Source organism: Canis lupus, chromosome 4 (genome assembly GCF_048164855.1).
Source record: "Canis lupus baileyi chromosome 4, mCanLup2.hap1, whole genome shotgun sequence".
NCBI lineage: Eukaryota > Metazoa > Chordata > Mammalia > Carnivora > Canidae > Canis > Canis lupus.
In genome coordinates this window covers 59,867,336-59,881,227 of record NC_132841.1, presented here as the reverse complement: position 1 = coordinate 59,881,227, position 13,892 = coordinate 59,867,336, and positions in this window count along the sequence as shown.

Sequence of the window (13,892 nt, the reverse complement as noted above, 5' to 3'; positions counted from 1 at the left end):
ATGGAGAGTGTGCCAGTTTGTTCAGAGAGGATCCAGGGAGGAGGACAGAGGAATAGGTTATTATAAGAAGGCAATACCCAGAGTGTGTAAGAGGTAGAGCTGAGGAGTCAGATCTGAGACTGACCCTGGGCCTGTCACTTACTATTTCTGTAAATTATTGAGTTTCTCCTGGACCTCATTTTGCTTTTCTCTAAAATTAGAATGCTTTTCCATGACTGTAGTGGAGATTGAGATAATTTATAGTATAATGCCCAGCTATGTATTACCCAGTGCATATTAAGGTGAACTCTGTGAAATCATCCCATTTGACTATTTTTGTCCTACACAAACAACAATTTATATATGGTTCAATTTAAAAGTAGTTATCCTATTGTCATTAGTTATCACAACTTTCTTTTTATTTATTTATTTATTTATTTATTTATTTATTTATTTATTTATTTATTTTAGTTATCACAACTTTCAAAGACGAACTGGATTAACTTGAAGATAGTGTGCTCCCTGTCTTTGAAGGTATACAAGCTGAGGACTTGGCAAAGAGGTTTCAAACACCAGCATTAGAAAGATGAGTCTGGGGCTAGGAAGTCAGTAAGGAAGCTGTCTCAATCTTCCCAGAGGAAAAGAACAGGTCTAGGATGGAGGTTGAGAGACTGAAGAGAAGTGAGTGGGCATAGAAGCAAGAGGAAGGCTGTTGAAGACATCCTGGCTGACTGGGAAAGAGAAACATAAGAAAGAATGGGGTAGGCCTGGGTAATTTGTGTGTTATTGGATCCCTATAGGAAACTTGGCACTGTGTGGCCCCCTTCAGAACATTTCACTGGTGTCCAATGTTGACTTGGTCTCCATTTCTTGGTTGAAGGCCTTTCCTCTCCAGGCTTGCCAAACCCCATGTCCTTGTGAGGCCACAAAAGAGAAGGCCATTCTCTGGCTACATCCTTAGAACTGCTGAAAGAAATAGTTTGGTTGGTCTCCACCCTCGTTTATACTTAGCTTGGCTCACTTCCATGTTTCACGTGTTCATACCCTTGACCTACAGTTGTTATCATTTCCTAATTGTCCAGTCATCTGTTGACTTAGTAACTTTATTCAACTCCTTGGGTTACCTGTTGGTCGATCCTTGCTACTCGGCTAGTCCATGATGTTCTCCTTGTTTGACTTTCAGGGTCTTATATGGGTCAGTGGATGCGTCTAGTAGAAGTTTGTCCTAAGTGCATTTTAACCTTCTGTTCATTTTCTCAAAGGTCAGATTCTGAAAGGAATCTGTAACTCAAAAATAGTTAGGAACTCTAGGGAATCCTGAAAAGACAAGTAAAATTAGGTCCTAAATACCTGCCCTGTGACCATAGCAGTAGAAAGGCAACAAATAGGAGAGTATACCTGGGCTTTGGATCCAGAGTGGTTTGAGTTTGAATCCTCTTCCTATATCATTCACAAACTTTGACATTTGGCAGATTACTTAATCTCTAGTCCCAGTTTTCTCATGTGCAGATTGTGGATAACAATACTTATAGCACTGTTGTGAGGATTGGAGACAGTGTATCTATTGAACTTGGTTGATGGCCAGTTCTCAATAAATGTAACCTTTAATAATGATAATATAGTGGAATATGAGGCAGTGGTATTTGTAGAAAACAGAAGTAATGCAAATATATCTATTTTCCTATTCTTTTCTAAGCAAAAATTCTTGTTATTTTTCTCTTTATAAAGTTATACATCTTGTTGTAGAAAATTGAGGAAATACAGGCAAATAAAAAGAACAGAATGGTTACCACCCAGAGAAACATTTTGATGTACATCCTTCTTTTCTAATCATATAAATATGTTCATAATGTAACTGTGACTATGTAATCTTGTATTTTATTTGTTTAATAACATATGCAAACATCTTTCTGTGCCATTAAATATTCTTCTTTAATGGCCTCATAGACTTCTGTTGGGTGGCTGAATCATAACTTGTCTAATGTATTTCTAGCTGTTGGTTATTTAGGCTCTTTCGAATTTTTTGGTATTCTCAATGAATACTTTTGTGGTGAAACCTTTGCATACTTGCCTGGTTATCTTCTTACCTTGTTATTAAAAAACTTGACCTGAAAGACAGAACAACTTCATTACTAATCTTTGAAGATTTTCCTTGGCTATCCCAAAATACGAAAGTTTAAGTAAAAGTTTAAGTAAAGAAGTAGTGGGAAAGTCAATATTTTAATGCAAAGATCATGTTCTATTTTGAATGACCGTCTCCCATAGCACCTGGCACATACCTGTGAAGGAACAAATCTGGAACTCTGGGGCTTGTGATTGCTGGGACAAGTCAAATAACAGATTACTTTCTGTACCTAAATATTTGTAGGAAAAGTGAATTATGCTTTTTTACCCTGGTTAAGAGTCACATGTCTTTTCTTTCTCCAGATTAAATGTTCTCTGTTCCAAGCCCCCATCCCACAGTGCTGGCAAGATATTAATCTGGATAATTATTATGATTGCTGCCCACCCCAGGTTCATGTGAAAGTCTGTCAGTCTAACTCAGGGCAGCCAGGGAACAGCCCTCTGGCCTTCCGTTCACCCTGATACCATAAATGTGCCCCTCTTTCAGTTTGGTATGGCCCCTGAAAGGCCCACAATTCTCCTCTTCCCAGGGGCTCAAAGGTCCTCCAGCCTTCCAGGGCAACCCATGTGGGAGGATTTCCTGCCTGCCCAGGGTAGAGAAAGGTCTAGATCCTTGCCACTCAAGTGTCCTACAAGGCCAAGCCCACATCAACCTTAGGGAGGCTTTCAAAAATCTCCTTTCCCCCAATGACTTGGCTCTCCATTCTTTCCTTGTCTGGGACAGTTCAGCACAATTTCCCTCAAAGGTCCAAAGAGGGAGGGGATCTCTTCTTGAGCCTGAGAATGGTTACTTCCTGTCCTGCTGCACAGTGGCCCTGAGAGGTAAGTGATCAAAAGACCAAGCCCCTTCTAAGGAGTGGGGATAGGGAGCAGAAGGAAAACATCCATAATAGTTCAAAGCACCCTTTGTAATATTAAAAGAATGGAAACAACATAAATGTCCCTCAATGCTTAAATAAATGACAGTATACCCAAACATTGGAATATTATTCAGCTGCTGTGACCAAAGATAGCCATAATATTTCCCATCCCAGGGATGCCTGGGTGGTTGAGTGTCTGCTTTTGGCTCAGGGCATGATCCTGGGGTCTGGGATCAAGTCCCACATCGGGCTCCTTGTGGGGAGCCTGCTTCTCCCTCTGCCTATGTCTCTGCCTCTGTCTGTGCGTGTCTCTCATGAATAAATAAAATCTTAAAAAAAAATATTTCCCATCCCACTCCTTCTTATAATGTGACTTTGACACCTCTCCCATGGAGATTTGGGGTCTACTGCCCTACCCTTGAAATTAGTTAGGCTCGCTTGCTCTTTCCTTCCTTCCTTCCCTCCTTTTCTTTTCTTTTCTTTTCTTTTCTTTTCTTCTTTTCTTTTCTTTTCTTTCTTTTCTTTTCTCTTTTCTTTTCTTTTCTTTTCTTTTCTTTTCTTTTCTTTCTTTTCTTTTCTCTTTTCTTTTTTCTTTTCTTTTCTTTTCCTTTTTTTCTTTTCTTTTCTTTTCTTTCTTTCTTTTCTTTTTTTCTTTTTCTTTTTTTCTTTTTCTCCATGCCTACAGAAAGCATGGAGCCCAATGTAGGGCTTGAACTCAAGACCCTGAGATCAAGATCTGAGCTTAACCAACTGAACCACATAGTCAGCACCCCTTGGTCAGGCTTTTATGATTTTCAACCTACTCAGTGCAATAGAAGTGAAGCTATGAGCCTTTCAAGGCGGGAAGGCTGGATTGTAAAAGGCTTATCCAGTGTCCTCTTTGGTGGAACACTGGCTCTAGAAGCCTTTAGCTGTCATTTAAACAGAGACTTCTCTGAGACTGCCATAGTGTGAGGAAGCACAAACTGGCCCACACAGAGCCACAAGGAGAGGCCCAGACAGCCTTCAGCTTGATCCCTATGCCCTGTCCCCAACCTGGCCACTTTCTGACTATAGGTCTATGAGACACCACCCAGTCAAGCTCTTAGCAAATTCCTGACCCACAGAAACTGCAAATTAGCAAAATGATGAGCCACTAAAAGTTTTGGAGTGATTCGTTATTCAGCAGTAGATAGCCAGAAAGCAGCTCTTTATGCACTGATATGGAACAGTCTTCAATGTATAATATTAATTTTTTAAAAGTGTAAAATAGTGTATATTGTCCCTTTTATTTAAAAAAAAATAGTAAAAAAAAAAATAAAAAAAAATAAAAAAAAATAAAAAGAAATAGTTTTGTATATGCATAGATCACTGGTTTGCCAATCCTGTGTTGGCATTAGAATCTCCTGGGTTTTTTAAGAATATATCAATGCCTGAGCTCAGGCATTCTACTAGAATTCGATCATAATATCTGGGAATGGGACCCAAACATTGTTATCTTTTAAAAGTTCTCTAAGAGAGGGACACCTGGCTGACCCAGTGGTTGAGCGTCTGCCTTTGGTTCAGGTTGTGATCCTGGGGTTCTGGGGTCCTGGGATCTAGTCCCACATCACACTTCCCACAGGGAGCCTGCTTCTCCCTCTGCCTATTTCTCTGCCTCTTTCCATGTTTCTCATGAATAAATAAATATAATCTTAAAAATAAAAAAGTTCTCCAGGAGATTCTGATGTATAGCCAGGATTGAGAACTGCTGGTATAGAATAACCGGAAGCTAACACAGGAAACCGGTGCTGTGTTTGACTCCAGAAGGAACAATGGGGTAAGAATGGATAGTGTGGGAGACTTACTTTTCATCCTAAACTCTTTGATCTATTGAATTTATTTACTTATACATGTTACCCATTTTCAAGAACAATCACATTTTTAAAAAAGTAAAATTAACCCATAGCAGTGAAAATAAATCAGAATAGCAAATCGGGAATAGCCTATTCAATAATGGGAGTCAGTCTGGGGCCCACTATAGCAAGGCCTCCGAGCAAGTGACCTGTCCTACCTGGGAAGTGTGACTGGTCAGAAAGTGCTGCAGAGGTAAATCCTGACGTGGCCTCTCACCTGAAATGACTTACTTGTTGACCCACAACACCCTCAAGTTTAGTTACACTTTGGAAAGCAGTTTAGGACAGAGTAATGGCTATAATACGTGACCTTCCAGCTGCCAGCACCTCTGTGAACCCTGAGACCAACAGGAGGAAAATATCCAGGCTTACATGGGAGGGATAAACAGATCTGGGTTCTGGCTGGCTGGGGCAGCTGACCTCCTGTTATTGAGGAAAAGCAGAATAGCAGGGATTTGGTAATCTGTTTTGCCTCTTAGATTCCTGCAGGGACCTAAGCATTGACGAGGATAAGGTAGGAATGGCAGACCAAAGTCCGCTTCCAGGGGCCCTGGGCATGTGTGTGAAGGGAGGCACAGAGGCCCACTGCATTAAGTTGCAGTTGGAGATGCTGAACTGGGAAGGAGAGAGGCACCAATGACTTGCCTAAACTTCCTCTCTAGCACCTTCCCCTTGCATTAGGTCATAGCACCCGTTCTTGTGTCTTGGCATCTGGCATTTCCAAAATCCATCTCTATCCCACCTCAAAATCCGCTACTTACCAGTTGTGTGACCTCTTAAATAACTTAATATTCGGACCCTCAGTTTCCTCATCCATAATGTGGATTAAAAATATGGAATAAGGGAAAGAAAACCATAGCCATTATTAAATAGACGGCAGTTTTTATTGGTGTCTATTACATGCAAGGATGCAAGGTCGATTTTTACATTTGACCAAAATAGTGGGTGTGGTGGTTAAAAGTGGGCTTTGCAGTCAGATGTAACTGAGTTAAAATCATATCTATGTCACTTATTAGCTGGGACCTTGGGCAAGTCACCTAACACCTCTGAGTCTCATTTCCTCACCTACAGGACCTCCTTGAAAGTGGCTATAAGGATTAAATAAAATAAATGGAAAGAGTTTTGTGCATCCAGAAATATACATCCAGAAATCAGCATCTGTTGCCATTGTATGTTTTGTAGCCTACAGGGAGTCGGCAAAGTACTTTACATTCGTTGTTTTACTTGACCCTCTCCAGGACTTGGAAGGAGGGGTACATGAGGTGTGAGTTGGGAGGCCGGGAGCAATCAACTAACTATATTGGAGACATGAGAACACTCATCATGTCTATTGACTTAACTCTGGTTACAAGGGACAGCAAGAGGAGTAGAATCCAGGTGTTCTGATTCCCAATACGGCTTGTGACTTCTGGAAGCTCTGGATCTGATGGTTGATGGAAACATGAGGATCATCTCTAGACAAGAAACGGAGTTCCTTAAAATTACTGTGACGAGGTTCACTGGAAAGGGAAAGAAAGGAAGTGAACCATTTTTCTTCTTTCGCAGCTGTTCTTGACCTTCCACTCAAGGCTAGTGGCACCCGCCCTCCCGCCCCGGAGGCTATCAACAAGAGGAAGAAAAGAATAAACACGAATTCGGTATCAGAGAGCGCCCAGCTAGGGGGCAGATCATTAAAGCAGGATGACACCATAGGATGTGACTGGCAGGATACGTGGGCCTCCGGGGGGGGGGGGGGGGGGGGGGCTCCAACTTTTAGCCCAGACCTGAGACAAGAAAGAAACCAGGCATTAAGCAGCAGTGTTCCGAGTCCCAAAAGAGAACGAGCTTGGCGGGCAAAGGAGGCCAGGATGGTGGAGAGCAGAGAGGGAAAGACAGATCCTAGGAGGAGAAAGGTGCCAGGGCGGGCCCAGAGCATTCAGGGCCTCGAAAGAATAGGGAGGAATTTGATTTTGATCTACAAATGTCAAGAAAAGCCACTTGAGGATCTTAAAAGAGGTTGGAATCATATCTCATATTTATTCTTATATATATATATTTTTTATTCTTATATTTTTATTCACATCTGAAAAGGCAACTCCGGCTCTTGGGACCTTCAGTGGAGAGTGGGTTGCCCTGGGGGCAAAGCGCCTAACTTCCCATCCGCCCCTTCCCCCTCCTGGGCCTTCAGGCGCCGTCTGCAGAGCGGAGGCGGGAGGGAAGGGGGTCCCAAGGAGTCGGGGACCAGGACCTCGCCCCGCGCAACGCACACCACTTAACAGCTCCAGACAGAGAGCTTCCGGGTCTCCGCCGACGGGTCTCTTTTCCTCCCCACGCGCCCAGAGTTAAGGTGCAGAGCGGGTGACACGTCCCCGCGAGCGCGAGCGCGAGCGCGGAGGAGGAATCTGCCTAAGATTCGGGGACTCGTGGCTCCGCGGCTCACGACAGCCAATGGGGAGGAGGAGAGCAGCCAGGGGGCGGTACCCCCGCGGGCCGGGCCGCGCCATTGGCTGGCGGCCGCGTCGCTCGCCCGCGGGGCCACGTGACCGCCACCTCCCGAGCGGTCGTCCGGGCTGGGTGTTCCGCGCCTCTCGGCGGGTGCGCCGGGCGCTCCCCGCGGTGCCGCCCGGCCGGGCCCCGCCTTCCTCGGGGCCGGGCGATGGGCGGGGAAGGGGACGGGCAGGTTAAAGCGAGGCCGGCCCGGCACCGGGCTACCGCTGCCCGCGCCGTCGTGTCCCCTCGCTCCCGCCACGGCGGAGGACGCGCCGCGGGGCCTCGTCGCGCCGGGAGGCCCAGGACCGACAGGTGAGAGGGGAGGGACAGTGCCGGCCCCGCGCCGGCAGCGGCGCCCCTGGGGGCATCCTGGCCCGCGTCCGAGGGCCGTGGCGGGAAGCGCGGGCGTCGCGGGTGGGCGTGCGTCGGGCTTGTCCCCGCGGGCGGCGGGGGCGGCGGCGGAGGCGGCGGGGGCGGAGCCCGGGTCTCCCGCCGCCGCCTTCCCGCCCGGGCTCCCCGCTCCCCGGGCCTCTACCCCGCCCCCCGCCCCGCGCCCCTCGCCCCCCGCGGATACCGGTGCTGTTCTTCTGCCGGAGTCTTCCGTCCAGCCGTCTTGAACCCAGATAACCGGGAGAAAGACCGAGGAGACTGGAGCCACCAGCTCCACCCAGCCTCCCACCTTTGGACAGATGGGGAGACTGAGAGGCTCGGACCCGCGAGAGGACTTCATTATCTTGGCTTTTAAAACCACATGCCTGGTTAGGTACAAACGGGGAACTGTACTTCTTGCAGTCTCGTGCAGGCCAAATTGGAATTCTTTCGCTGGGTAAGATGGAGAGACGCTGAAAGGACCCAGAGAAGGCCAGATCCTTGCCTGATGTTACACAGCAAGTCATTTGCCGAGATGGAACTTGCTCCCAGCTCCCCCAAACTCAGACTATCAGCTGGGCCCCTTCCTTTGCACAGATTGGGGGACCACGTGAGTTAGAAGCATACAGGACTTAAAACTTTCTGGCACCCTAGTACCGTTTTTCCACCCCCACCCCTCCTTATCTCTAGGGACTTTTATGTAAAATCTGGAACTCATGTGAGATCCAGTATTGGCTTAAGCAGAAGTTCTTGTTTTTGAAAATCAGGCAAGATTGCTTCTCGGCCTTTTGCGTACGACCAAGTGAAAATCGAGTTAGAAATGGAGAGCCAATCCTGTTGGAAGAAATGAGCACATTTTTTTTTTCCTTTTAAGAATCTCAAAGGACAGACTTAGTAGCTTTCTTATTGAACAAATACTATATGCCAGACACTGCACTAAGTACTCATGTTAGTTTTATACAACCTGCAAGTCAGATAATATTATCCCCATTTTACAGGTGAGAAATTGATAGTGAGTAAAATGGGACTTTTATACCAATGCCATACAGCTGTTGGATAGTGTAGCTGGGATCTGAATAGAGATTTGTCTGATTCCAGTATATACCCAGTGATTCTCTTATGGACGTCACCTCACTGGCTCTGAGTCACCCAGGGTGCCCACTTGCATCTCATTCCTGAATTTGCCTGAGAATCTGAATTTTAACAGATCTCTGCATTTAAATATCATTGTACTATAATATGCTGCCTCCCAGGGGAAGGTCTAGAGTTAACATAGTTAGGGCTTTGGAGAGATTTAGACTAGATTTATGAGGGGTGAGCATTTTGAACATTGACATTACTTTTAGTGAGCGTAAATCCCCAAGCAGGTGCTTACCAAACTGTAATTTCTTGATGTAGCTTAGTTATGGTGTATGGAGGTGGAAAGACAGGGTTCACTCCTTTCTCTTTACTCCATAGCTGTTAACCTATCATCCATTCACTCAACAAATGTTTAAGCACTTATTAGGTGCTGTATATATGGTTCAAGGCACAGGTGATACAGCTGTGAACAAAACTGCAAGTTCCTGCCCCATGAGAGAGAAACTATAAATGAGTGAATGAATGAATATGAATGTATATAGTGCAAGACAGTGAGAAGGGCCATGGAGATAGATAGATAGATAGAAGATAGATAGATAGATAGATAGATAGATAGATAGATAGATAGATGATAGATAGATGTATATAGTGTGAGACAGTGAGAAGGGCCATGGAAAAAAATAAAGCTAAGTAAGGGGAGGTGGGGGATAGGAATGCAGGACAGAGATGGGCCCAGGAGGGAGGCATGGTTTTGGTAGTGGTGCTGTTTTATAAGTTGTGTCTGAGAAGGGACCAATTAGGACAGTATTTGAGCAGAAACCTAAAAGAAGCAAGAGGCAAAGCCATGAACCTAGCCCCGAGCAGCATTCCAGTTAGAGCCAGCAAAAGTAGATGGAGGGAGGAACCTGCTTGGCTTGTTTGACTCTTGGCTGGGATATGAATTTGAACCCAAAGTGTAGTTACAGAGGTAAATTTTACATTGTTCCTCCTGATAGAAAAGGTAAATGAAAATGTTACCAATGCATGTGTGTTCATATGAAAGATAAAAGTAATTTCACTCTTATTCCTTTACCACACCTGCTTCAATAACGTTGTGTAAACTGCTTCAGGCAGTTTGTTACCTTGACTTATTAAAATTAGTAAGATTCAGAAATGAGTTGAGCACTTGACCACGAAATATTGATTTGAGCTAGCTCTTAAAACTTCTTAGCAAAGAAACGAATTTAGGGGTGAGTGGTATTTTAGAAAGAGAGGGAGCCTTGGAAATTGGAAAATGAAGGTTGAGAATCTGGTCCTGCTAGTTGAGCAAGTGACTGAAGGAAAGGATTCATAATCTGTTCTCAGATTTATTCAGGAGGCAGTTGGGAAATGTATATAAAATCTTTTTGAAAGCAGTGAATTACTGTGAAGGAACTATTAAATAATTCGATTGTGGTTTTACATTGTTATTTTCCTCTTGGGTATTTTACTTTTCTGTCTTACATTGGGCTTTATACCAGAAATGATATGTCATAGTGCTTGTACTACTGTATAAGCCTTATGGTGGTTCTTCTTTTTGCATCACAGACATAAAAGAACATTGTTGATTATTTGTGATGACTGGAAAATAGATAGACTTTTTTGTCTTCATTCCAATTACTTGAAACTTCACCTGTTTGTCCATTTCAATAAATATAGGTATACCACCTACACACCAATAGAGGCATTGTGTCAGGTGTTGGGTTATGTAGGAACGAGGACGCCTTTAAATGTATACTCTAGTTTGAAAGACATGGAACCTTAAGTGCTAAAGGATTATATGGAATATGTCAGGGCAGCATAGCCACAGAAGTTTTAACCTCTTTGCCCTGTGGCATTTGAGGTGAACCTTAAAGGATTAGGAAAAGGACTAAGATCGATGGAGATAGAAGGGAAAGGCATTCCAGATGAACGAACAACATGAGCAAAGACCCAGAGAAACAAAGGATGTGTAATATTTTCGTGGATTGGTGACTAGAACAGTAGTGCATGAAAGGAAGCAAAAGAAAGGCAAGTTCAGCTCATTGATAGAGAGAAGCCTGTACTAAACTTTTTAGACTATATGCAGGAGGAGGTGGGGAGCCATTGCAGGTTTTGAAGGGTGTATCCAAATGGTTTGATCTCATGTTGTTATTGAATGCTTCTTTTGGAAAGAGGCAGCATAGCATGGTGGTTAAAAAACGTTGGTTCGGGGATCCCTGGGTGGCTCAGCAGTTTGGCACCTGCCTTTGGTCCAGGGCATGATTCTGGAGTCCCAGGATCGAGTTCCTCATTAGGTTCCCTGAATGGAGCCTGCTTCTCCCTCTGCCTATGTCTCTGCTTCTCTCTCTCTCTCTCTCTCATGTAAATAAATAAAATAAAGAAGTAAATAAGTAATAATAAGTAAATAATAAAAAATAATAAATAAAATATAAATAAAATAATAATAAATAAATAATAAATAAAATAATAAAAATAAAAAATAAGTAAATAAGTAAGTAAATAAAATCTTAAAAAAAAAAGTTAGTTCCATTAAGTGTTTAAGGCTGAAATATGTCTGTAATTTTCAAGTTGTTGAACGGAAAAACCCCAAACAAGTACGTTTGGAGAGTGCAAAAGTGCAGATGTAGCAAAACATTAACAATTGGTGAATTGTTAAATTGTGTAATAGGTGAATTGTGAATATACCAGTGTTCCATGTATCATTCTTTTAACTTTTCTGAAGATTTGAAAAGTTTCAAAATAAGCAATCCAGAGACAGAGTAGGTGTGAATCAGACAGGCTTTGGTTCCAGTCACTATTCCAATGCTTATAAGCAGCACGGGTACTGGAAAATTATTTCCAAACTACACAGTCCACGCCAGTTACAGCCTAGTTTAGTTGAGATTTTTCCACTTAAGTGAAGAGAGTCTTTCGGCGGAGGACTTGTTCACGTTAATATTAGGTTAATGTTAAAACTTCAAGTTTTCCAAAAACTTTAGATCTAGGTTACTATATATAGTTGTTATTCCCCTTCTCTGCTTTTGGGTTATTCAATATTTTCTGTGATTTCATTTTATCTCCTATGTTGGTTTTTTAGCCATAACTCTGTGTTATTAAGGGAATTACACTAGAATTTATAGTAGGAATCCCTAATTTATCATAGCCTATCTTCAGTGATACTGTACCGTTTTGTGTCTAGCATAATACTGTACTTCTAATACTATGCTTCCTCTCCTCCTACTTTTGTTTACGTTAATATATATTAAACATAAAATTGGCCATATAACCATTTTATTTTTTTTTAATTTTATTTATTTTTTCATGAGAGATGCAGAGAGAGAGAGAGGCAGAGACATAGGCAGAGGGAGAAGCAGGCTCCATGGAGCCTGATGTAGGACTCGATCCCAGGACTCCAGGATCACGCTCTGAGCCAAAGGCAGATGCTTAACTGCCAAGCCACCCAGGTGTCCCATTTAACCATTTTAAATTTACAATTCAGTGCATCAAGTACAGTTCACAATGTTGTGTAACTATCTGCAGTCGATATTTTTAAAACTTAAAATAGAGACTGTAACTATTAAGCAAGAAATCATTCTATGTAGTTCCTGGTAATCTCTAATCTATTTTCTGTCTATAAATTTGCCTGTTGTAGATATTTCATGTAGGCGGAATCATATGGTGTTTGTCCTTTTGTGTCTGGTTTCTTTTGCTTAGCATAACAGGTTCAGAGTTCATCCATGATGTAGATGAGGAGTATCAGAACTACATTCATTTTTAGTGGCTAAACAATATGGTTGTACCAGTTGTATCTATCCACTCATCTGTGGGTGGATACTTAAGTTGTTTCTACCTTTTGGGTGTTGTGAGTAATGCTGTTATGAACAGTGGCATATAAGTATTTGTTTAAGTCCCAATTTTTAAATTTTTGGGGGAGGTGTTATATACCTGAGAGTGGAATTGTGTCCTACAGTAATTCTCTCTGTTTGAGGAATACCAGACTGTTTTCCACAGTGGTTGCACCATTGTACATTCCCACCAGCAGTGTATCAGTTATCTTTTCGAGAAACAAAAATCAGATTTTAAAAGTCAAAGGTAATTCTTTTTGGAGTTTTTTGTTAAAATAACTTTTTAAAAATAGAGAGTAGTTTGCCGATTAACAAAATATTTATTAAATGTCTTCTCTGTGTGCCAAGTTTTATGCTACAAATTATGAGAGTATGCAAAATGTGTGAAACATCTCCTTGAATGATTTTTAATCTAGTTGAGAAGGTAAAGCATATATTGAACATTTATTGAACATCTACACAATGGGAACTCAGAGAAAAATGAGATACCATTTATGTGCTAATGATCAAAATACTTTTCCTTTCTTCATTTATTTTTCCAGTTTTGGCTTCTCTCTTGTACTTGACACCTCCATTTCGAAGTGCTCAGTGAACATCCTCATTTGGACATAATAGAAATTTCAAACCTATGAAACCTAAAGTCAAGCTTTTTGTTGTCTCCTTTCTTTCCATTTCCTCTTCCATATTCCTGTACATAATTCTTCCTTTTGTGTGGTCCACCTCAGATTCATCTTAGATTTGTTCTTCTCCTTTACTGTCTCTTGTCTGGTTGTACACTGAAAAGTCAAACCTCTTCCATCCCTGCCCAGTCTGAGGGTTTTATCGATTATCTGTTAATAATTATTTTAACCCTTTGATTGTGGGTAAAACCTGGGTTTCTTATTTATTTTCATAGGAACTTACTGATCTATCATGTGCTAAGCATTGTTTTTGGCACTGGGGATACAGTATGTGTGAGAAAGACTGTAATAGTTTCTTTAATGTATAAATACATAATATAATTTCAGAAGTCACTGTGAAAGTATTATGAAGGAATAAAGCCAGGTAAGGGTTTAGAGAATGATGGGATGGAGTATTATTTTATTTGGAATGGCCAGGGAAGGTCTAAGGAGATGATACATCAGCTGAGACCCGAAGGATGAGAAACAGCCTCCAAAGACCTGGGGGTGATTGTTTCAGGCAAAGAGAACTTGAGCAAGTTCAAAGACCCTAAAAAAAGGAATCAACTTGGCATGTTCCAGGAAAAGCAAGAAAGCCAATAAGAAATGAGGTGGAGAGGTAGGCAGGGTTCAGATTTTGTAGGCTATTAGAGA